Raw genomic sequence first — 26,226 nt, 5'->3', positions numbered from 1 at the left:
ACTGGAACCACAAGGGCGAGTAGTAATGTCTCCTTTCTATCATATGCATGGAAAGCAGAGGTCTTTTTTTTTCCTCCTGATTGTTGAAATGGACTGACTCAAATTTGTGGTACTAAATGTCTGAAATTAAATGGATATTTTGATTTATTTTGAAAGCTTCCATGTTCACAATTCATCTGGTCCTATGAGGAGTTCCAACTTGGATGGCATGTAATTTACTTCTGGAATAGATTTAAGAAGGAGGTGTAGGAAGAAGTCTCATGAATATTTTCAGAACTTTTCTTAAGAAGAAAAAAGACATAAGACAAGTAATTCAGCAGTGTTAATAATCCAGTAATGCAAAGTTGTTTTAGCAGAACTCCTTATCACTGACCCACAGAATCTAGAGAGAAGGCTAGAGCCCAGGATCAGTCACTGATTAGCTGAGTTACCTGGATGTATGGAGCCAATAGCTATGAAACTCACCCACCTCATCTGTAAAGATGGTAATAGCTACAGAACCTTTATTCAGGTGGTAAAGTTCACAAGATGCCATGAGAGGAAAGATGGTTTTCTATAGGTCTATTTGTTCAAATGATTGTATTTCCATTAGCCCATGAGACTTACTAGAATCAGGATCACATTGAATCATCCTCATACAAAACTATGCATCACTGTACTAGCATGTGGTGCATGCTCTATAAATTTTGAGTAAATAGATGAATGGGTAAATCTAGAGTACAGGAGCTCCAAAGATTAATGCAGTTTCTGCTCTTAGCAAACCCATAATCAAGAGAAACGATAGGTACAGGTGCAGTGTGCTGTAACATAAGCTGAAATGATACTTATACATCTATCTTGTATTTTCTCTATTCTTTCTTTTTATGTGCAAAGGTATGCAGATATATTTTTTATGCATGTATATGCAAATACACATTCTAGTTCATAGTAACAGACATTTAAAGCTCCTGTGAATTTTAACCATTTGTAAAGGAATAATTAGTTTTCTTGAATGGAGTTTCCCTGGGTATATAAATCACACTTAAGAGCAGACCACATGACCAGAGTAGATGGCCAACACGAAATGACTCAATGTTTTGTCGTTGTTGTTTTGTGGATTTATTTTTGTCTCGTATTGCTTTGCTTTGTCATTTTTACCTTACTGGCCTTTGTTTGTATATTATCATTTATTATTTTGTGCTTTTATGGTGTGTGTGCTCAAGCATGAGTGTTTCTTATGCTCTTCATTTTTGTTTTAATTTTTTATTCGTTTTTATTCTATTTTTTTTCTGTTAATCTTCTAAACTCAGAAAGAAAGGAAGCAAGAGGACCTGGAAGAAGACAAGGAAGGGGAAATTGTGATCAGACTAGATTGTATGAAAAAACTATTTTCAACAAAAACTTGGAAACGAAATAATGTGCCTGTGAATTTTACCACATTAACAGATGACAATAAAGTCAGAGTTTTTGTCTTTCTTTTATAGAATAAATGTAAAGTTAAGATAGAATACTTAGGCAATGGCTGTGGTGGGAGAAGTGGCTGGTTAGTTTTTGCCAACTTGACACAACAACTAGAGTCAGCTAAGTAGGAAACCTCAACTGAGGAACTGTCCTGACTTGATCGCTAATTGTCAGAAGGTGACCCAGCCCTCTGGATGCCATGCCTTCTCCAGGCAGGCAGGTCTAGTATGGATGGGGAAATTAGCTAAGCAAGCTAGTTAGCAGTGTTCTCTTCTTCAGTTCCTGCCTCAAGGTTCCTTCCTTGAGTACATGCCCATCTTTCCCCAGTGATGGGCTATTTGGGTTCAGGAAATATAAGTGAAATAATCCCCTTTCTCTCCCAAGTTCCTCTAGGTCATGGTGTTCATCAATGAAGTAGGAAGGCAAGTTAGGACAGGAAATTAAGTCTGTATTATATATGTGGTTCTGGTGCAGAAGGTTAAATGACCCACTTGTATTGTTTTGTTTTGTTTTTCTGATTTAAAAGCAATATATGCTTCTTTCTTTCATCTTTACCCTATAAATTGACAAAGGAAAATTACACATATGGACATTATGTTCCAGAAAACACACATGGTGGAATGCCTAACATGCCCTAGTTAACATGTTTTCCTGACAAATTTCCATATTTGTTTCTAGATACAAGTCCTGCGTGAAGCTGACCACATCAAGGCTGCAGTCAATGCTCATTCGCTGCAGTACAACCACCATATGAAAAATCTCAGGGGAATCAGCCAACTGGGGATGTCTGGTGAATAACCCTCACCAGGGCTTCACACACCGATACAGAAGGAGCAGCACCTGAAACTGACTCAGTGCCCATTATGAGTGAAAAATATTTACATTTATCCTTCCTCATCCCTCCATTTAATAAATAGAAAGATACCTGCCTTTTTATTTTTATTTTTTTTTTTCTGATAGTAGGTTCAAATCTTAGGACCTTGTGAATGCTAGGCAAGCATTCTATCACTGAGCTACACATCGCTAGCCCTTTACAATTTGTATGTGCATGTGTGTGTAACCATCAAACAGTGTTCAGTAACATGACATCCCCAGATGCTCATAGTGATCATCTACTGGGGAACTGTTTCCACTTGTATCTTTTATTTCCCTGTATCAGACGCAGAAAGAATGAAACACTGATGATCTTTTGAGTATCTCATGAAAAATACAAATGTTGTTTTTATTTCCGCAGATGAGCGGAAGAGATGAGAGCCATTCCCAAGCCTACCTAGCTCTTTCTGAACTCTTGTTGGCTGGTTCAACTCAGTTGTTTGGGCCTAAATGCCTGTTCAAGCTGAATGATTCAAAATGGCTTCTCTTAGCTTTTGACTGAATTGTTCTGCCTGGTTTCAAACTAATTCTGGTAAAGTGTTCTAATCTTCTGTCTCATTCTCTAGCTCACTCTGTCTTCACCTGTTTCTACCTTGTTCTCTCTGCAACCTGTCTCTGTAAAACTGTCCTGATAATCAACTCTGGGTAAAAATTTCCCTCTCCCCTTGTACTGTTCTTAAGTAGCCTCTATTTCCTGTCCTCTATTTTCGAGAGTTGGGCATATTCTATTTTGGGCTCATTTTGTCAGATCTTTCTCTGATTCATCACTTTGTCTGCTCTACAATTAGATGTCAGTTTTGAACGCGGCTGCTTCCTTCTATAAACTAACTTTATCTCTATTGTTTGTGATTAAAAGTGTGTACTAAGGGTGTTTCTGTATTCCAGCCAGATCATACTGTAATCCAGAGCACGTCTGCATTCCAGCTGGATCACATAGATCTAGAAGGTCTTTAGACGTGATCCTTTGCCAGAGTACTATGTTGCTGGATTCCTCTATAGAGAAATGTAAAATAAACAATGTTTAACTATAGTGGAAAAAAAATCTTACTTTGGTTAAGAGCCAGTTAGAACAATTGTGTCTTAAGAAACATTTTTCTTCCAGAGGTATTCTTGTTGAAAAAGCAGAGATAGCTCTGCTTGCTTAGTAGGTGCTTTAGTAATTCTTTCTTTCTTTCTTTCTTTCTTTCTTTCTTTCTTTCTTTCTTTCTTTCTTTTCTTTTCTTTCTTTTTTCATTTTTTTTTTTTTGCTTGAATGTGCCACATGATCTTCTAGGTTCAAGATTCTTTGAAATACTTTGAACTACTAGAAACCAAAACCTCCATTCTTCCTAGGTGCAAAAGCAACTGGGACATACAAACTATCTTATCTTCTTCTTGTACAGTGATATTGAGTACTAGTGGTCCATAGATTCTCTGGAAGAAGCAAACACAAATAGGTTGACTGAAAATACTGCTTGGTCTCAGTCGTGATTCTGTTCAGCCATGTAAGGGATTATAATAAGGTTTGTTTACCAAACAATGGGCACAAGATCAAAACTAGCGCTCTAGAGCTTAGCTATCAGTGAGTTTCCCAGGCGGGGAAACTCTCATGTCTGCTGTCTCCACTTTAAGACACAATGGTACTGTATGTTTTCCCAAACACCTTATCTTTTCATCAGTGTTAGGACAAGGGAAATACGTACAATGGAAAAGCTAAAGACTTAGGATTTATGGCCTGGGTAGAAACAGTTACTCAGCCCTGTAATTGTGTCTGTTTGCTTGTGTGTGTGCATGTATGTATGTATGCCTGCGTATAGGCCAGAGGGCAACATTGGATGTCTTCTTCAATCTCTTTCTACATTATTTTTTTGAGACAGAGTAGGCACCACACCTGGGATTGTCAGTTTCACCTGGCTGGCTGGCCAGAGAACTTTTGGGATCCTTCAGTCTCTACTTACCAGAGCTGGTTTGCAGGTGTGGGCCACTAATTTTTGCACATTTCTTGTGAGGTCTGAACTCAGGTCCTCATGCTTATATGACAAGAACTCTAACAACCGAGCCAAAGCCACAGAACTCAGGTTAGAATTTGTGTGTTCTTGAATATATTCTAAATCTTGCACTCATTTTCTGACCCTTGGTTGTTAAAATAGCAATGAGAATGTTAAGAATGCCATTGAGTGATGTGGAATTGCAGATTTTGAAGTGGCTTTTTGCAAGCCACAAGAGTTAAATGCAGGTCCCAGCAGTTGTGGTTCTCAACTTTAATCCCAGCACTCTGGAGGCAGGCGGATCTCTCTGAGTTCGAAGACAGCCTAGTCTGGAGAGTGAGTTCTGAGAAGCCATGACTACACAGAGAAACCCTGTCTCGAAAACCAAAATAAATTTTAAAAATAACAACAACAATAAACACACACAAGAGTAAAATGCAAAAATAAAAATCTTCAAACGACAAAGAAATTATAAAAATAATGTGCATGTTTATTGCCAAAAAAAAAAAAGTCTCAGATTCTCTTAGTTTTCCTTTTGGTTTTCCCACTGCTGTTTGTGTGGGAACACAAACGTGGCAACAGTAGGCATAGATATTATGAAATGAGAGTTAGGCATTTACGGAGCTCTTTCCGCACTTTTTCTGTGCGGTGGGATAAGCTCCTCCTGTCTCCAGCATCACAGTATTAAACTAGAAAGTTAGTATCACAGTCTCTTGAGAAACAGAATCGTGACATCTGTGAGTATTCTAGCGAACTCTGACGTTTTGTTTCTGCCTTCACTGTTTTTTAAACTGTATGGAAATTTGAGATTCAGGGTTGTTTTTTTTTTTTTTTGTTTTTGTTTTTTTTTTCCCATGGGGAAAGGAGGTTGAGAGCTAGTCAGACCGCAAGGAGGACAGGCGATAATTCAGGAGACACAGGGATCAGCGGGTTCCATGTTCCATAGGCTCTGTGGTGAAGGGAATGAATGACTGCGAACTGGAGTGCTCAGGCTTATTTAGGGAGAAGACAGTAGCCCAGCGAATGGGATTTGGTTTTTAAAGTTGGTAACAGGCCAAACAGACAAGCATGCTATAAGACACTTTTGCACCTGGAAATATTTTTCAGCCAGCATGTTGATTTTATATACATAAATACAAACAAACAAATCCCACCTATGGCTTTCAAATTTTAATGTATATTTCTTTTTTGTTGTTGTTGTTTAATCTTTATCATAAAAATCTCCGTTCTAAACTGGGACCAAATTTGGAGAAATAAAATATGTGACACTCATTAGCTTCCTTTCCCTTCTTTCCTCTTGCTTAGGTGGCTGGCTCCCAGTTGCTGGCTCTAATCTGAAGATTCATGATACTTCCTCTGAACAATGATGTTTCAAGACAGGCTTTAACTTTGGTAACAGTGGGCAGACACGCCTCCCCAGAGCTTGTGGCGATATATCACTGGGAGGAACAAGAGGCCTGGGAATGAGCTCACCTGGCAAACAGCCTCTAATATTTCATCATCACTAAATTTAATTTCAGATAAAGTTCATTATTAAAAACAAAAAGGAGAATTTTTTTTTAAGTAGATGAGAAACTAGCAGTTTTGCTGTAAACGTGTAGGATGTAACAGAACCATTTCCAGGCTTCACTGGCGTGCCAGGCTGAAGGTATTGGTTGCATTCGCCATCACCATAGAATCAAATCTGAGGCGTTTAAGTGACTAGCTCTTACAAGGAGAGTTTCTCTTCAGAGCAGTGAGCCTTCACATGGCAGCTCTGGATCCCTAGCCGCTCTCTCCCTTTTCCTTAGTCCGGAATGCTCTATTAACCCACGTGGTTTTGGGTCACACTGTTGCCTACACTAATAATCATTCAAGTTGGGAGCTGTAACACTACCCGATGGTAAACGCTGCAGATTTCTCTGTAGTTTAGTGCTATATTTTGTAGCCAGACAGCATATCATAATTTTCATATTTATCGTTAATGTTGTTTAAAGGAGTTTAAAGGCAGCTAGAATTAAACTATGTGTATCAGAGGATGACCTAAAGGCAGCTGCATGGAAAACAAAGGAGAAATAATCTCAGAAATGCGTTAGTCAAATGAACTGCTCTGTAATCCAGAGGCAAGGCTTTCTTTAACTGACTCATACTCCAGCACCTCTTTTGTCTAGCACTAGGGACTTTTTGAGATTTTTTTTCTTAAAAGTGAGTTTGGCTGGATGGCTAACGTGTTCTATGGTTGAATGAACTATTTGTGAAAAGCTGGAAAACCCTCCTGATCCCTGCCTTACCATAAGCAAAGAACTTTAGTGTTATTCTGCATAAAACAATTGCCTATGATCAAAACCTAACTTCCACACAGAAAAAAAAAATCTCTTCTAAACAATTTAGTTCCTTCAATGTCTGGGTACCCCCTCTTAACACATCCTAGACATCCATTATTTGTTTTTCAAAATTGGATGTCTAAGAAGTAAGTTGAGCATCTAAAAAAGCACTCTCCCAGTTTTACCCAGAAAAGTATCAGCGGCTTGAGCATGTCGCATGTGCTAAGCATTAAGGAGGCATTTTGGCTGGCTGCCTTACGGACACTACCTTAAATAACATGCGCCAAGTTCTGTTCCTCAGAGGAAGCATAAACAATAAAACGCTTGTCCGGGACACTTGCGTGTTTTCCCACTAGAGGTCTCTCTCGTAACGGCTTTTCTTTTGTTGGACTCATTAATTATTTTACTCAAAGGAACAATTCCACCTTTTAGACTGGAAGGCTGCACTTATCGTGTTATGCTAGAGAAAACTAGAACGCCACCCTCGCCTCTCCTCCTCCTTGATGAGTAGATATTAAGGTGACTGAATGAATCATCTTGGCTATTTTATTACACAATGGCTGCACTTTACGAATGAAGTTCGAACTTTCACCCATGTTTCCAAAAGTTTCACATTTTGACCGGCTAAAACAGTTTGCCAAAATAAATGTTCTTTACAAATGAGCACGAAATGCCAGGGCTTTCTACCTAATAATACCCAAGATATGGTGTCAACTTAGATCACGTAATTGCAAGGCTGAACTATTTAATGTTCATTTCTTTCACTTTTAGGGGTGAAAAAGAGAGCATTCTCCCACTTGTATAGGAATATTCAGATTTTTTTTCCTGTTCCTGATCCTTTCCTAGCGCAGACAATAAACTATTAGCTTCAAGACAATCCATATATTATTATGGAACTCGTTTGGTTTTTATATATGCCATTTGAAGAAAGTACTAATTAGAAACTTTGTTTTTAATCAGGAAAAAAAAAATCCTATAACATTAACTCATTCACAGAGACCAGTATGTTTCCATCAATTTAAAACAGAAGGAATTTAGAATGAAAGTAAGCACAGAAAATTGCACAGAGCATGTTAGTGCAGAATAAAACCCATTGACATCTGTCACAAAGCTACTTAAATATTCAGAAAACCCAAAGACTGTTCAGATTTCTGAGGACAGAGGTAGAAAGACAGAACCGTGTCCTGGGAGGAGAAAATCAGTGGGAAGATGTGAAACGGGAGAAGCAAAGGGACACCTAGCAAATCAACTGCAGTGTTAGACTGGAGGTGGAGAGTATCTGTATGAAGCGACCCAGTAGCCAAGCAGAGAGCAATGCTGTAGAATGCAAAGGGGCAGGCGCCAGAGAGGAAGTTTGACAAGCTGTAAAATGTACCTCAACTTGACCAGGAGAGCACAAACCTGTCAGACAAGCGTTTTGAGAACTGGAAACGGTGCTTTAGCGGGAGAAGAAAACACACAGTGCATTGTTTATGTCACTGGGGCTTTACTGGCTACCCCAGCATCTCTTCTAAGGACTGTAAATTATTAAGTACGTATTTCTATCAGCACCACTTCAGTGTACCACTAAGTCATCAAAGTTCAATCTGTAAGGACAGTCACTTCAACTATTTGAAGATGGGTTGGTGACTGAAAATCCTTAGTGATGTCAGCATGGTACTAGCTGAGCATTTATTCATTTATGAGATTAAAAGGCATACCAATTTTGCTCTCCAAAGTTTCGTCCTCTCCTGTGCTCTTGATAGGCACCCAGGCAGAGGAGGCGGTCTCTTTGAGCATTTCGGTGGATGGAAGAATCCTGTGATATCATAGAGTCATGAAAGTTTAGTTCAGGAAAATACTGGTTTGCCTATTTTAGTTTTAAGGTCAGGAATCATAACAGTAAAATGACTGTTGTCTGAGCCCTCAATAAATGAATTATTCTGCTTGTTGGGATTTAAAGATCCAACTACTTAAACAGGAACCAAAAAAGACATGCAAAAAAGACATTAGCTTGGCAGAATCGTAGCATTTATACATTCCAGAAATACACAGTACTTAAGGTGAGGCTTAAGGACATGCTGCTGGTATTTTCTGATAGAGCACTTGTTCATTGTTTGATTTTTACAGAAAATGAGTTCATTTTAGTGAAATGTAAAATAAATTTAATCTTTAGGAATGGTGGGCATTCAGCTTAAGTGTTATATGAAGGGTTTTTTTTAATCTATCAGAGGTCAGGTTGCCCTTAAAAAGAGATATTTCTGTCATGTTTCCTTGAACAACTTAAAAGACGGTATGCACACCCTCAAACAGTTATTGTTAGTTTTGCTTGGTGAAGAATATTCTGGTTGAGAAAAGCGGGATTTAACTTGATAGATAACCCTAATCGAACTGACAACAAAATCTGGCAACTTACAGAAAGAAGAGCCATGCTGTGTGACTAGGGGGGGCCCTGCTCTCTTCCTTGCCCGGGCGGCCTGTTGCTGAGGTGAGTCCGCAGCCAGACCCTACACTCCAAAGGTGGATTCTGAAAGAGGGACAGCAAGATAACGCTCTCATTAAAACAAGCAAGCTGGAAGCTTAGAAAAGAAAAATAGGAGTGAAAGAGCTAAGCTGGGTTTTCTCTGAAAGAACCCGGTGCCCACAAGCAAGTCAGCTGATAGCAAGTCTTATGTGTTTATGTAGTTGCCTCTGTTTAGACAAAATCCGACATTCTTATGTTGGACCTAGCTCTTCCGGGCAGACGGGGGGGAAGGGGGAGAATTATAAGAACTATTTAGACCTTTTAAACAATGCATCGCACCTTTTGTCACGCCAATTGTTTAGATACAATTTGCATTTATTTGTGACCATGGAATTATAAAGGAATGCAATTGTTTTGAGATAGATGGATTAAGGGTTAATAAGCCTTAATAACCACTATTTTTTTTTTTTTTAGTGTGTTTCAGAGTAAGGTAAGACAATTTGGAAAGTAAATAAGGTTTTTCTCATTTCCTCATCCCTGATTATTTCCTTCTCTATCATTTAATCCTTTTAATTCTCGCTTCCTTCATTATCCTGTGACATTTTAGAAAGTTATTTGCTTAACTTTTGTTCACATCTTCCATTTTAAATACTGGATGAGTTTCCTGAGGTCAGTGAGACCTCTCACAAGACAATGTAAATACGTTTTAGTGATTTTTTAAAGTATGTGGCTTTAAATTCATATCTTTAACTTGGTAGAAAAAGAAGTGTTTGGGTATTCCTTTTCTCCCAGTATTAAATTATAGATCATAGAAATAGCTGATCAGAGATGAAAATGTCAAGAATATGGATCAGGGATGTGTCTCCCTCCAATGAAAAGCGCTACTTGATCGCCGAGTGATAGGACGAATTTCATCCCGTGCAGCCACTCAGGTGCCTGGGCATTTCACACAGCAGACTGAGTACTTGCTTCTTGTTTTCCTTTTGGTAAATTTCAGTGTTTTCCTCTGAACATCAAGCTCCTAACAAGCGTTTCTCTTGATGGAGTAATTGACAGCTGGTGGGGAGAGTGAAAGGGTGCTTGTCATCCTGCCTGGGCTGTGGACTCTTGCTGCGTAGATCACAGTGAGGTTGGTGAAGGAAGAGCAACAGGCGCTCGGGTACTGACTCTGACTTGAGTGAACTTAAAAGAAAAACGTGGCTCTTTGTTCTTTAAAGGAATTTTTCCTTAATGGACAAAGATTACTCTTCTGAAGCAAATGTTTGAACCAACTTGTTGACAGTTTGGAGGGAACTAAAATGGCACAGAAAACATATAGAAGGGTGTCATTGCTTGATTCTGCTTTCAAAAGGAGCTAATTCATTTTCTTAAAGCCTTGACATGTTTATGTAGTTTTTTTCCCCTTTAAAGTATATATGAACAGCCATAAAAGCTCTGTCAGTAGTCACCTGATATATCATTTATATAACTAAATTGTGGTATAAATAAATATGAATATTAAATCAGTACAAATGCCGTGAACACTAGATGCTGTAAATCATCCATCAGCTGTCATCATGAACTGAAACATGTCTAGGTATTGGGGAGCATGCTTGCTGTATCTAATCAGAACAATGTGTAATCTGTTAGCATGCATGATGTCCTGCCAGGCCCAAATTATTTACAAGCCACATTTTGTGTCCTGAAAAGTTTCATAAATGAAGAGTGTTAATCTACCAAAAATAAATACACTGGTTTTACACACTAATGAAAAATCGAGGCCAAAGAAAAACATGTACAATGTATTTGATAAATAGTATCAAACTCAGAAAATTAATAGCTCAGTTTTCATTATGATAATTTTCATTAAAATTGCTTTTTGTAGCATTGTTTTTGCTGATCTCATGCTGCTAGGTTCTTGGATATCTAAAGTCAGAAAAGCCCATTTGTTTTATCTTCTTTTTTCCAAAGCTCAGCTCCAATATGCATAAACATGAGAGATGGACAACTTACCCATGAGAGAATGCCTGTGATGGCATCTGTTTCATGTATGTGTGATAAACTAAGCATGCCAAAGTATATAGACATGTGTGAAATGCCATTGTCCTGCCAACAGAACCTAGATGCATTCTTGAAAGAGAAGATATGCAATAGCCATGCTGATAGTGAGCCTGGAAAACACAATTTATTTTCAATGACCTTGGATTTCTTGTGGAAATCCTTTCTACTTCAGAGCTAAGATTCATGTGTCCTGTGTTTGGGTTAGTTACAGATTTACAGCACGGCACTCACCTTTTCTGCCTTGTGTTTGGACAATCTCAGTGTCATTAAAATCTTAAATAAAGTATAACAAAGATACATTATTGACATTTTAGAAAATTTTACTTGTTCTGTAGCCTATAGTGATTCCACGAACTCTATATACCTTTTGTTATCCTGGTTTTTCTAAACCTTCTTGGGCAGGTATTTGCACAAAGCATGTTTTCAATATAGGCAGAATAAAAATCTAGGACGGTATTTGATGAGCTTAATTCTATGTTTTAAAAGTAATTGCTAATAATTATGCATATATTGTAAGTATGGCATTTTAAAATGTAACTTTGGATGAAATCATAATAGCTGATTAGTAGGTAATGATTTTTATTAGAATTTGAGCCATCATTATTTTCTATCAATGTCTAAAGGGAGCTGATAAACTTTGGTACAAAAGCACTAGCAAACTTTTAGATTCTTTTATCCTCTTTTACGATAGATTTTCACTAATTTACCATTGCCCTTTTCTTTCACCACTTTTTATAGGTGGTACATGTACAGGACAGAGCCCGCATGAATGGATGGAGATGAGTGTGTTTGTGTCAATAAAAACTTGATGTGCCTTTACCTCCCTTAAGCAGCTACATTCTTGGAACAGTGTTTCTTTTTTAAATTTCATTTTAATTTTTTATATTAATTACACTTCATTCACTTTGTATCCCAGCTGTAGCCCCCTCCCTTATTCCCGCCCAATCCTACCCTCCCTTCCTCCCTCATCTCCTCCCTGCCCCTCTCCAAGTCCACTGATAGGGGAGGTCCTCCTCCCCTTCCACCTGACCCTAGCCTATTAGGTCTCATCAGGAGTAGCTGCATTGTCCTCCTCTGTGGCCTAGTAAGGTTGTCCCTCCTTAGGGATAGGTAATCAAAGGGCCAGCCACTGAGTTCATGTCAGAGACAGTCTCTGTTCCACTAACGAGGAAACCCACTTGGATACTGAGCTTAAAAGTGTTCTCTTTTGTAAGTTTTCACATCAGTCATCATCTACCAAAACAGCTATTAAATAGGTAAATATGAAATTTAAAGTTACCTTCATTTTTGCCCTTTTGTATTTACTAATGTTAACGTAGTATAATGTGTCATCATAAACACATTCTTCAAAATCTACTATGAGAAACCATCGTATCTTAATATGAAAATATAACATTGATCAAACCTGGTAAGTTAATGCTTTCACATGAATCCAAAGATTTGTGCTTAATTCTTTTAAAAAAAAGTCTTAAAATGTATTTGTACACAAATAAATCAAAATTAGATCTTTCTTTCCTCTTGTAGGATTGATTCCTTGAGGTAGATCTGGCAATAAGAGAGCATTGCTATTTCCAGGAAATTGTCTGAGAGACTGCTACATCAGAAATGTGTTTATGATATTGATAAAACTGCATAAATTTAACGATCAAGATTTCAAACTGTACTTCAATTTAAATTCGGGGATGATTTTTTTAAAATTCTTTATTAATTACGCTTTATTCACTTTGTATCCCCCCTGTGGTTCCCTCCCTCCTCCTGTCCCAATCCCTCCCTTCCTCCACCCTCTGCATGCATGCCCCTCCCCAAGTCCACTGATAGGGGAGGTCTTCTTTTCCTTCCTTCTGATCCTAGTCAATTAGGTCTCATCAGGAGTGGCTGCATTGTCTTCTTCTGTGGCCTGGTAATGCTGCTTCCCCCTCAGGGGGAGGTAATTAAAGAACAGGCCAATCAGTTTATGTCAGAGACAGTCCCTGCTCCTATTACAATGGAACCCACTTGGATACTGAACTGCCATGGGCTACATCTGTGCAGGGGTCTTAGGTTATCTCCATGCATAGTCCTTGGTTGGAGTATCAGTCTCAGGAAAGACTCCTCTGCTCAGATGTTTTGGTTCTGTTGTTCTCCTTGTGGAGTTCCTGTGCTCTCTAGATCTTACTATTTCCCACTTCTTTCATAAGATTCCCTGCAATCTGGTCTCAGCATCTGCATTGATAGTCTGCAGGGCAGAGCCTTTCAGAGGTCCTCTGTGTCAGACTCCTGACTTGTTCCCTCTTTTCTCCTTCTTCTGATGTCTATCCTCTTTGCCTTTCTGGATAGGAATTGAGCATTTTAGCAAAAATGCTAAATTAGTTTCTTTAGGCATACAGATTTTAGTAGGTTTATCCTACATTATATGTCTATATGAGTGAGTATATACCGTGTGCATCTTTCTGCTTCTGGGATAGCTCACTCAGGATGATCTTTTCAAGATCCCACCATTTACCTGCAAATTTCATGATTTCCTTGTTTTTTTTTTTTTATTATTGCTGAGTAGTATTCTATTGTGTAGATGTACCACAATTTCTGTATCCATTCCTCCACTGAGGAGCATCTGGGCTGTTTCCAGCTTCTGGTTATTAGAAATAAGGCTGCTACAAACATGGTTGAGCAAATGTCCTTACTGTGTACTTTCGCCTCTTTTGGGTATATGCCTAGGAGTGGTATAGCTGGATCTTGAGGAAGCACTATTCCTAGTTGTCTGAGGAAGCGCCAGATTGCTTTCCAAGGTAGTTATACAAGTTTACATTCCTACCAGCAATGGAGGAGGGTTCGGGATGATTTTTAATTTTATCTACATGGTTACTTTTGTTTCTATGTGGAATATAATATTCAGATAAGTTTCAGAAAAATGATTGGTTTGTCTAAGCAGCTTCTCAGATTTCATTTTATTGAAAGGAGCACAATTTAACTTTTTATAATTGATAGTGACAATTCTTAATGGTATGAGTTACAGTGACACACTTCACATTTTATAATTGAATGCATTCAGGCAAAACAAACAAACATACAAACAAACAAACAAACCAATTTCTGATTTCTTGTTCTTAAGTATTCCCAATATCTCACAGCTTTGCTTACAGTAAAAATTAATCTTTGAAAAAATACGGGAAATTCATTTTAAAAATAAAGATATATCTTCTAGATATAGTATATCAGTAAAGTTAGAAATACTGTGACATCTATCTATCTATCTATCTATCTATCTATCTATCTTCTATCTCTTTATCTCTTATTATCTATGTATCTTCTATCTGCCTCACAAAGAAAACCACTAGCTGTATTATGCCACATGAAATTATACAAGTAAATGAAAAAATAACAACTTGAGATTAGCAGTAAGAATTGTCACATAAGTATGTTCTTGTCCGTATCTATTCTACAGGTGGTTTTAATGGTCACTCAGAGAATAGAGCGATCAACCTGAAATAGTCCTCTTTACCAAGGGAAAACTCTTGGGGTTTCCGAGTACTCATTCAGGTTTGAACAATGAGACTAAGTGTTGTTTTACATGCTGTGTAGGAAAAAAAAAGTTTTTGAGGTATTTGTTTATGCATACCCCCTAGCCTTTTGGAATAAATGTGTTGAATTATGTTCTTTATTTTATTGTTAGTGTGTGTTTATGCTTGTGCCCAAGTGTGTGGGGATCACACTCATTCAGAGTGCGTCAGGTGGTTACAGCTGGATGTCAGGTGATCTTGCTTTAACCTCTCCTCCCCTTAGGGCTTGAGATAAAGCCTCTCACTGAACCTGGAGCTCAGCATCATGCCTAGCGCAGTGATTCTCGGTTCTCCCAATGCTGTGACCCTTTGATACAGTTCCCCGTGTTGTGGTGATCCCCAACCATAAAATTACCTCATTGCTACTTCAAACTGTAATGCTGCTACTGTTATGAGTCCCAGTGGTGTAAACATCTGGTGTGCAGGATACCTGACCTGCGACCCCCTGTGAAAGGGTCAGTTGACCTCCCCAAGGTAGTGGCGACCCACAGGTTGAGAACAGCTGGTCTAGAGAGCTGGCCTGGAAGCATCCAGAAGATCCTCCTTATCTGCCTCATCACCGCAGCACTGTGGTTGCAACAGTGACTGACATTTCCACGGCACCGAGGAGCTGAGCCCAGGCCCTCATGCTTTCGTGGAAGACATTGACCCACTCAGCAATCTTCTCAGCCCTCAGCTGTGCTAATCATCATTCTATTTATATTCAAAATACTTACATTCAAACAATTTTTTAAAAATATTTCATGCCTATGAAGCCAGTTACAATCCAAATAGAAAATAAACAGCAAAAAGTATAAACAATGCATTTTGTGCCATTTTTATGGGTCTTTCAGGGTGGAACTAAAAGTCCATGGTGGCATGTGGTAGGCAGAACTTATTAACTGAAAGCTCCCACATATAGTACAAGAAGGTCTACTTCTTCTCCACTCTCATGTGAAGAGTTAGGAAATTTTCAAAGACTCATTGACCAAGGCACACAAGTGTGGCATCTTTCCAGGGACTTTGCCATACAAGGTTCATTTCATAAACGTGAAAACTGGCTCTCAGAAAGACGAATGGCTTTTCCAAAGCCAAACACCAATTTCACAAAAACAGCACTAGAATTAGAGATTTGGATAATTTGGACGAGCGCTCTCTTCTCCTACCGCCATGGCTTCCTATGCATGAGGATATACAGTTGAACTGTCCAGTAGTTCCTTCATTTAAATACACACAAGTTTTAAATTGGCATTAAAATGAATTAACTGCACTTTTAAAAGTTTTTTTCCCTCTTTATTTGTGTGTGTGTCAGCGTAAGTATACGCTAAAGTAGGTGCCCACACATGCTATAACATTGACTTCCCCTGAGTGAGAATTACTTACTCAGTTGTGAACTGGGTACTGGGAAATGAATGTAGGTCTTCTGAAAGACTAAGGCACCTGTGCAGCCTGTAAGAAAAGAAGAACAGGATAGAATTGGCTCTTTGCATGAGGTGGTCTCAGCTAAGGGGAGCAAGGGACACAATGACAATAGAAACTCCATAAAGGGCTTGCAATTCTCTGGCTGAAACAACAGCAATGACTTTCAGATACTGCCTCACAACCCAAAATTCACTTATAGGACACAAACAAAACAACCAAACAACAACACAACAAAACAGAAATGGAAAACAAAATGAAGAAATCAAAACCAGAACATAACAACAGGGGGCTGGACAGACAGATCACCCAGCAGTGGAAACTAGCTGCTCCTCCAGAGAACTTGCCTGTTTGGTAGCCATCAGACACATGACAGCTAAAAATCAACTCTAATTCCAGTTCAAGGGCAGCCAATACCCACTTTTAGCCTTTGCAGGCACCACACACATATAATGTACAAATACACAGGTAAGGCACCCCTATTCATAAAAAAAAAAAAACACAACTTAAAAACAATGAAAATTATATCTGCCTAAATTTCCACATCAGCGACTGAACTGCTCCAAAATGAGACTTCCTTGATTGGTTTGGAGTCATTCTGTTCAGTTTCTAAGCCAGAGGTAGCAGCGAGCCATGTGAGTACTTGCATCACTGTGTCTTTAGAAATACTCGTTAAGACCTTGCTGGTCAAGGAGATGACTGGGCTGGAAGTGGCTTTTACTAATGAACCTGACATTCGATCCATGGTGGAAAGAAAATGAACTCCCACAAACTGATAGTGCACGCCCACATACATGAAGATAAAATGAATTTTAAAATCTAATAAAACTATCTAAAATCACTCAAAATTTCAAAAAAGACTTGGAGAAAACCTCAAAATGCTTTTATGAGATTAAAAAAAAATGCTAAGAATCAAAGGAATATGGAATCTTAAGAATACAAAACACACCCATTCCCCAACAGTGGTTGCTTTTCCCAAATGTGTCTCCAGAGATCCCAGTTTCTCTTCTATAGTATGTGTAATATCTGTAATATCTGTGTAGGCCATGTCTCCATGGTGAAACAATTATTTGTTTTTCATACCTATTTTTCACAGAGATGCTTTCAAAGAATGTAAATTAAAACTGACTTAACTTTCGACGTGAGCATTTTAAGCAGATCCTTCTCACCAAAATGTGAGGTTTCCTGGGTAATTTGTTTCACACGTGATTTCTGAAATGTGCTTCTGGTACTCAAGGCTCAGAGCAGACTCCTCTTCTTTTTTCCTTCAGTCAACACCATAGGGATTCCCAGCTGGGCTTTTCCAGTATTAAGAACATACACAGCAGAAGGCAAAATTCTTCAGCGCATGTAATACGCCTCTCTGAAGAAGAATACGCACGCCTTGCCTTCTCCATTAATCAGGGTGTGACGAAGTTACTGCGCGTGATGACAACATTAATATTTTGAGAAGTAAATCGCTTAACTCTCATCCCATTCACTACCTCCAAAAAGTCACTTACTTTTCCTCAAAGTTTGAGGGGTTTTTATTTTTAACTACCAAATTCCTTTTGCTTGAAACTAAATTCTTTTCCCAACTATACATTTTCATCATTAAAATTCTTGCTGTAACAAGTGTAGCTTCTAATTAATGGTGTTCTCACTATGTGGTCTAAGTATCAAGGTTAGCTTATTATTTAACTCGGTGTTTTTTCATATTATAGGCACCCAAATGAGAAGAAGTACACTTTCTTGGTAGTTAACAGTTTTTAACCTGACTTTGTTAAAAGGCAACCATCATATTTAAGAAATTAATGAAAGTGTGGTTCATCCATAAATCAAACCTGTTTACAAACATTTTTAAAACATCCAAACAATACAGATATAAAGCCCAAAGTTGCATTGAGGGTGTGTTTTTTGAACATGGGGTGTCAGTCTCCATTAAGTTATTCACATGTTGAATGCACTATTGATTAAAATTAAGAAGAATCTAGTTCATACTTGGTTCTCTGTCGTCAAACTGACTCTTATTTCTGTTTCTCTGAAAGTCTCTCTTGTCAGGTTGGATTCATCATTTCAGCCATCACTCCTACTTAATAGCTTTGGTACCCAAGACATGAAGCTATCCTGGGTTGTCCAGAGCTGTGGACAACATTTCTCAGTAGTCTTCAAGCAATATGATGTGTATTAATGTTGGTGTCTGGTTGTTTTAATTTCGAGGTTGTCAGGGCTTTATGGAGAAAAAAAAAGATGTATGCAAACCACTTAATTGTCAAACTTTATTTTACACATGTATGATCTATTTTGTAAGAGTCTTGAAGAAAAAGAGCTAAGTCTGATTAAATCTGTTAGCACATACAAAGCTCTAACTTTCTGAACACTCTCTTATTTTAACTTTTTTTCACTGTCCTGTTCTCTTTTTATTTATTTATTTTATTAATTACACTTTATTAATTTTGTATCCCTCCATAAGCCCCTCCCTCCTCGCCTTCTGATCCCACCCTCCCTCCCTTTTCTGCATGCATGCCACTCCCCAAGTCCACTGATAGGGGAGGTTCTCCTATCCTTTCTGATCTTAGTCTATCAGTTCACATCAAAAGTGGCTGCATTGTCCTCTACTGTGGCCTGGTAAGGCTGCTCCCCTCTCAGGAAGATGTGATCAAAGAGCAGGCCAATCAGATTATGTCAGAGGCAGTCCCTCTTCACATTACTATGTAACCAACTTGGACACTGAACTGCCATGGGCTACATCTGTGCAGGGGTTCTAGGTTATCTCCATGAATAGTCTTTGGTTGGAGTATGAGTCTCTGGGAAGTTCCCTGTGTTTAAATTTTCTTGTTCTGTTGCTCTCCTTATGGAGACCCTGTCCTCTCCAGCTCTTACTATTTCCCACTTCTTACATAAAATTCCATTCACTCTGCCCAACAGTTGACCATCAGGCTCAGCATCTGCTTTGATAGTCTGTAGGGCAGAGGCTTTCAGAGGCCCTCTGTGGTAGGTTCCTAGTTTGTTTCCTGTTTTCTTCTTCTGGCTTTCAGAAGCCCTCTGTAGAAGGTTCCTAGGTTGTTTCCTGTTTTCTTCTTCTTCTGATGTCCATCCTCTTTGACTTTTAGGATGGGGATTGACCATTTTAGTTAGGGTCCTCTCTCTTGCTTAGTTTCTTTAGATGCACAGATTTTAGTGGGTTTGTCTTATGTTGTATGTCTATATGAGTGAGTATATACTGTGTGTGTCTTTTTGCTTCTGGGACAACTCATTCAGGATGATCCTTTCCAGGTCCCACCATTTACCTGCAAATTTCATGATTTCCTTATTTTTCATTGCTGAGTAATACTCCATTGTATAGATGTACCACAGTTTCTGCATCCATTCTTCAGTTGAGGGGCATCTGGGCTGTTTCCAGCTTCTGGCTATTACAAATAAAGCTGCTACAAACATGGTTGAGCAAATGTCCTTTTTGTGTACTTGAGCCTCTTTTGGATATATGCCCAGGAGTGGTATGGCTGGATCTTGGGGAAACGCTATTCCTAGTTGTCTGAGAAAGCACCAGATTGATTTCCAGAGTGGTTTTACAAGTTTACATTCCCACCAGCAGTGGAGAAGGGTTTCCCTTTCTCCACAACCTCTCCAGCATGTGTTGTCACTTGAGTTTTTGATCTTGTCCATTCTCATGGGTGTAAGGTGAAAGCTCAGGGTTGTTTTGATTTGCATTTCCCTAATGGCTAATGAGGTTGAGCATTTTTTAAGTGCTTCTCTGCCATTCGATATTCCTCTACAGAGAATTCTCTGTTTAGCTCTATTCCCCATTTTTTAAGTGGATTACTTGGTTTGCTGCTTTTCAGCTTCTTTAGTTCTTTATATATACTAGATATGAGTCCTCTATCAGATAAAGGGTTGGTGAAGATTCTTTCCCAATCTGTAGGCAGTCACTTTGTTTTGATGATGGTGTCCTTTGCTTTGCAGAAGCTTTTCAGTTTCATGAGGTCCCATTTATTGATTGTTGCTCTTAGAGCCTGTGCTATTGGTGTTCTGTTCAGGAAGTTTTCTCCTTTACCAATGAGTTCTAGGGTATTCCCCACTTTTTTTTTTCTAGCCGATTTAATGTGTCTGGTTTTATGTTGAGGTCTTTGATCCACTTGGACTTCAGTTTTGAGCAAGGTGATAAGTATGGATCTATTTTCATTTTTCTACATGTAGACATGTAGAAAATGGACCAGCACCATTTATTGAAGATGCTATCTTTTTTTCCATTGTATGGTTTTGGTGTCTTTGTCAAAGATTAGGTGTCCATAAGTGTGTGGGTTTATTTCTGGGTCCTCTGTTCGGTTCCATTGATCCACCATTCTGTTTTTATGCCAGTACCATGCAGTTTTTAAAACTGTTGCTCTATAGTACAACTTAAGATCAGGGATGGAGATACCTCCAGAAGATCTTTTATTATAGAGGATTGTTTTAGCAATTCTGGGTTTCTTGTTATTCCATATGAAGTTGAGAATTTTTCTTTCCAGGTCTGTAAAGAATTGAGTTGGTAATTTGATGGGAATGGCATTGAATCTGTAGAATGCTTTTGGTAAGATGGCCATTTTTACTATGTTAATCCTGCCAAGCTATGAAAATGGGAGATCTTTCCATCTTCTGATATCTTCTTCTAATTCTTTCTTCAGAGACTTGAAATTTTTTTCATACAAGTCTTTGACTTTCTTGGTTAGGGTTACTCCGAGGTACCTTATGTCATTTGTGGCTATTGTGAAGGGTGTTGTTTCCTAATTTCTTTCTCAGCCCTTTTTTCTTTTGTATACAGGAGGGCTACTGATTTTTTTTTGAGTTAATTTTGTATCCAACCACTTTGCTGAAGGTGTTTATCAGCTGTAGGAGTTCCCTGGTAGAGTTTTTGGGGTCACTCACGTATACTATCATATTATCTGCAAATAGTGATAATTTGACTTCTTCCTTTCCAATTTGTATCCCCTTGATCTCCTTCAACTGTCTTATTGCTCTAGCAAGGATTTCCAGAACTATGTTGAAGAAATATGGAGAGAGTGGGCAGCCTTGTCTTATCCCTGATTTCAGTGGGATTGCTTTAAGTTTCTCTCCGTTCAGTTTGATGTTGGCTATAGGTTTGCTGTATATCGCCTTTACTATGTTTAGATATGTGCCTTGTATACCTGATCTCTCCAATACTTTAAACATGAATGGATGTTGGATTTTGTCAAATGCTTTTTCAGCATCTAGGGAGATTATCATGTGTTTTTTTTTTCTTCCAGTTTGTTAATATGGTGGATCACATTGATGGATTTCTGTATATTGAACCACCCCTGCATACCTGGGATGAAGCCTACCTGGTCATGGTGGATGATATCTTTGATGTGTTCTTGTATTCGGTTTGTGAGTATTTTGTTGCATCAATGTTCATAAGGGAGATTGGCCTTAAGTTCTCTTTTTTTGTTGGGTCTTTGTGAGGTTTAGGTACCAAGGTGACTGTGGCTTCATAGAATGAGTTTGGTAATGTTCCTTCTGTTTCGATTTTGTGGAATAGTTTGAAGAGAACTGGAGTTAGCTCTTTTTTGAATGTCTGGTAGAATTCTGTGCTGAAACCATCAGGTCCTGGGCTTTTTTTGCATGGGCGACTTTTGATGACTGCTTCTATTTCCTTGGGGGATATAGGACTATTTAATTGATTTACCTGGTCCTGATTTAGCTTTGGTAAGTGGAATCGATCAAGAAAATTGTCCATTTCATTTAAATTTTCAAATTTTGTTGCGTATAGACTTTTGAAGTAAGTCCTAATTACTGTTTGAATTTCCTCAGTGTCTGTAGTTATGTCTCCCTTTTCATTTCTGATTTTATTTATTTGGATGATGTCTCTCTGCCTTTTAGTTAGCTTGGCTAAGGGTTTGTCTATCTTGTTGATTTTCTCAAAGAACCAGCTCTTGGTTTCATTGATTCTTTAATTGTTTTATTTGTTTCTAATTGATTGATTTCAGCCCTGAGTTTGATTATTTCCAGCCGTCTACTCCTTTTCGGTGTGTCTGCTTCTTTTTCTAGGATTTTTAAGTGAGCCATTAAGTTGCTTGAATGCGCTGTCTCAAATTTCTTCTTGAAGGCACTTAGTGCTATGAATTTTCTTCTTAGCACTACCTTCATTGTGTCCCACAAGTGTGGGTATGTTGTGTTTTTATTTTCATTGAGTTCTAGGAAGATTTTAATTTCTTTCTTTATTTCTTCCCTGACCCAGCTGTCTTTCAGTAGCAAGTTGTTCAGTTTCCATGTATGTGTAGGCTTTTTGCTATTTGTGTTGTTACTGAGGTCCAGCTTTATTCCATGGTGATCAGACAGGATACAAGGGATTATTTCAGTCTTCTTGTATCAAAGCAAGTTGAGGCTTGCTTTGTGACCAACTGACCAACTATGTGGTCTATTTTGGAGAAGGTTCCATGAGGTGCGGAGAAGAAGGTAAATTCTTTTTTTTTTTTTCAATGCAGTTTATTCAGGAACCTTGAACAATCCTCGGACCCTGGGGAAAGCCAGCCCACAGCTTAAATAGCCTCTGGGTAGCCAACCCAGGCGTGCCACGTGGGCAATGCAGATAGGTCCACATACACAGAAGCAAGCCAGATCCTCAGCCTTAGCCAAATGTGGAATTGTTCGTGACAGAGAGCACTCACCATCGGGAAGGTGGAAGGCAGAAACCAGCTCCATCTTTAAGGCATAGCATTCCGCAGCTCTCTACAGTTCCCCCATTTTGTTTTAGACGCATCAGGCAAGAGTAGAGGTCTGATCTCTGATATTAGAAATAAATTGGGACTTTGTACCGATGTTCATTTAGGTGTCATCCACCCAAAGAGCATCAGACCCGTCCGATACCTTTTTCTCAGAGGCGGGACCTGGGGCATCAACCCGCATGCAATCAGACATGCTCTTCTCTGGGTCGAAAGCTGCTGACCCTGAGTGCAGTGCTTAGCCTCGCATCCTGAGTGTATCGTTTTAGCTTTTTATGGTATCCAACCATGCTTGGGGAGAATGTCCTGCTTCAATGGCTGTAAAGGCCTGAATGATCATGGCTGCATCACACTGTTGTGAGACTCTAATCTTGCATATATACCACAGGCAAACCAAGGAGACCAACACCAGAAGGTCTGCTAACGCTCCCATGCCCGCCCATTCCTTCAGATGATTTATGGCTGCAGCAATCCATGTTGATAATCCTGTGGCTAGTCCTGCGTCCACTCTGGTAGAATTTACTGTGACAATGGCCACTCTCAGCTGCTCCATCGTAGTATCGAATTCTCCAGTCCAATTACCTAAAATATAGCTCGACAATTGTTTAGACAGATTTGCAGCACAGGAAAAATTTTGTGTTTGGGTGTAAGGTTCTGTAAATGTCTTTTTGGTCCATTTGATTCATGACCTCTGTTAGAGATATTGTTTCTTTGTTTAATTTCTGTTTAGTTGACCTGTCCTTTGTTGAGAGTGGGGTGTTGAAGTCTCCCACTATTAGTGTGTGGGGATCTATGTGTGGTTTAAGTTTTATCAATGTTTCTTTCACAATTGTGGGTACCCTTGTATTTGGGGCATAGATGTTCAGGATTGTGATGTCTTCTTGGTGGAATTTTCCCTTGATGAGTATGAAGTGTCCTTTCCCATCTCTTTTGATTAATTTTGGTTGAAAGTCTATTTTATCAGATATTAGAATGGCTATTCCTGCTTGCTTCTTGCATCCATTTGCTTGGAAAGCTGTCTTCCATCCCTTTACCCTCAGGTAATGTCTATCTTTGTGACTTAGGTGTGTTTCTTGTATACAACAGATTGCGGGGTTTTGTTTACGCATCCATTCTGTTAGTCTGTGTCTTTTTATTGGAGAATTAAGTCCATTGATATTGAGAGAGATTAATGGCCAGTGGCTGTTAAATACTTTGACTTTGATGTTGGCTGTGGTCATCAGATTGTGTGCTTGGTTGCTTTTTGTTTTACTGTAGTGGGGTTATTTATTTCCTGTGTTTTCTTGGATGTAGCTAGTTTTCTTGGGTTGTATTTTCTCTTCTAGTGTCTTCTGTAATGCTGGATTTGTTTGTAGGTATTGTTGAAATTTGTTTTTGTCATTGAATATCTTGTTTTCTCCGTCTATGAGGACTGAGAGTTTTGCTGGGTATAGTAGCCTGGGCTGACGTCTGTGTTCTCTTAGGGTCTGCATGATATCTGTCCAGGCCCTTCTGGCTTTCATAGTCTCTGTTGAAAAGTCAGGTGTGATTCTAATGGGTTTGCCATTATATCTTACTTGGCCTTTTTCTCTTGTAGCTTTTAGTATTTTTTCTTTGTTCTATATACTTACAGTTTTGATTATTATGTGGCGGGAGGATTTTCTTTTCTGGTCTAATTTATTGAGTGTTCTATAGGCCTCTTGTATTCTTATTGGCCTCTTCTTTCAGTTGGGGAAATTTTCTTCAATGATTTTGTTGAAGATATTTTCTGGGCCTTGGTGCAGGGAATCTTCTTTTTCCTCTATTCCTATTATTCTTAGTTTTTGTCTTTTTATGTTGTCTTGAATTTCTTGGACGGTCTGTGTCAGGAATTTTTCGGATTTAACATTTTCTTTGACAGATACATCTATTTCTTCCATTGTATCTTCCACACCTGAGATTCTTTCTTCCATTTCTTGTAGCCTATTGGTTATGCTAACCTCTGTAGTTTCTGCTTTCTTCCCTAAGTTCTTTCTCTCCACAATTTCTTCCATTTGTGTTTTTTTTTTTTAATTTTTCCAATTCTATCTTCAGGTCTTGAGCTATTTTGTTGGTTTCCTTCCCCTGTCTGACTGTATTTTCATGTTTTTCCATCAATTCCTTCAGCTGTTTATTTGAGCAATCCTCTGTTTCTTTTATTTCATTCAGTGATTTAAGCATTTCTTCTCTAAAGGCCACAGACTGTTTGGCTGCAGCTTCCTCTATTTCTTTTCATATTTTATTTGTTTCCTCTGTTATCTTTTTCATGAGCATAGATGTTAGGTTATCTCCTTGAATTTCAATTATGCTGGGTGTCCAGGGCTATTTGCCCCTGGATAGCTGGGTTCTGGAGATGCCATATTGCTCTGGCTTTTGTTAGTTGAACTTTTACACTGTCCTCTACCCATTGGGCTATCTTAGTTGTTTGAACTTAGTTTCTGGTTGTTCCTGGACTCTTGTAGTGGAGAGAATCCCTTTGGCAGGAAGATGTTTTTTCCTAAAGGAAGCCTTCCTAGCTTTTTGGGTATAGTCCCTGGATGTCTGGTGTTTTGCAGGAGTTGCTACAGCTCACCTCAGGCATAGAGACCTGGGTGGTAACTGTGGTCCTGATTAGTCAAGAGGGCTCTCCTCTCACCAGGAGAAGTCCTGGAGACAGCTGCCCTCCTTCTGGGTTTCTTGCTGTAAATTTAGTGATCAGCTGCTGTAACCTGTGTGTCCCGTGGTTTGGTCGGTTTTGTTAGGGATAACTGGTTGCCCCTTGGAGCAGTATCTGGGGGTTGATCTCAGGGTTCCCAGTCTTTTGTAGGTCTGAGGTTGGGGCTCTGTGCCCCAGAATCCAAGAGGTAATCTGTGGTGGGTGAGTACTGCTCTCCTGGTAACAGCAGGCTATCTGGGGCACAGCAGTTCCCTGGGTTGGGCCAGTCTGTGGGACCTTTACCGGGGATATACTGGGTTGCCTAAGTCCGTCCCCTTTGCTTCGTTCCTTGTTCCTTGTGAGGGTTTCTCCAGACAGTGACTCCAAGACTCTGGTGTCTTGGGGCACACAGTTCTGTCTGTAAGGAGTAGTTGGTACAAAGCAGGCCTCTGGGCTGGTGGAGTGTGTGCCCACCTGCTAGTCTGCGGGGGCTGGGTTCCCAATATCTCTGTGCTCCCTGCTTGGGCCCAGATCTGTGATGGCTGGGAGTACTTGCCTGTTTGGGTTCTGCGGTCTGCTAGACTTTCCCCAGTCAAAGCCTAGGTGATCCCAGCAGCACGGTTTCTTCCTTCCCTGTGGGGCCCTCTCCAGGCAGGGGTTCCCAGTCCCTGTTGCACCGGGGCGGGCAGCTCGTCTGTACGGGTGAGCTGGGCGTGCAGCTCTCAGCGCGGCGGGAGCTCAGTTGTGATGGCGGCAGGTACCCGTGGTCCGTGAGACCTTCCAGGGAAAGACTGGGTGACCTGTGATCAGACTCGCAACTTTGCTTCCCCGTGGGGTTTTCTTGCGACTGGGACTCCCAGTCTCAGGCACCCTTGTGCCCACCGATCAGCCTGGGA

General features: G+C 39.4%; 1 long non-coding RNA gene across 1 annotated transcript in view; it reads right to left on the bottom strand.

Moving 5' to 3' along the window:
- LOC132649668 (uncharacterized) overlaps positions 1-26,226 on the bottom strand; it is a 159,997-nt gene that overhangs the window by 98,778 nt on the left and 34,993 nt on the right. The window contains exon 2 of the long non-coding RNA XR_009588144.1: positions 15,965-16,030. This is a non-coding gene — a long non-coding RNA (uncharacterized LOC132649668). The remainder of the gene's footprint in view (positions 1-15,964; positions 16,031-26,226) is intronic.

The sequence above is a fragment of the Meriones unguiculatus genome, chromosome 21 (genome assembly GCF_030254825.1).
Source record: "Meriones unguiculatus strain TT.TT164.6M chromosome 21, Bangor_MerUng_6.1, whole genome shotgun sequence".
Classification (NCBI taxonomy): Eukaryota; Metazoa; Chordata; class Mammalia; order Rodentia; family Muridae; genus Meriones; species Meriones unguiculatus.
The sequence above is the reverse complement of the archived record's forward strand: the minus strand, read 5'-3'. Positions and strand labels throughout refer to the sequence as shown.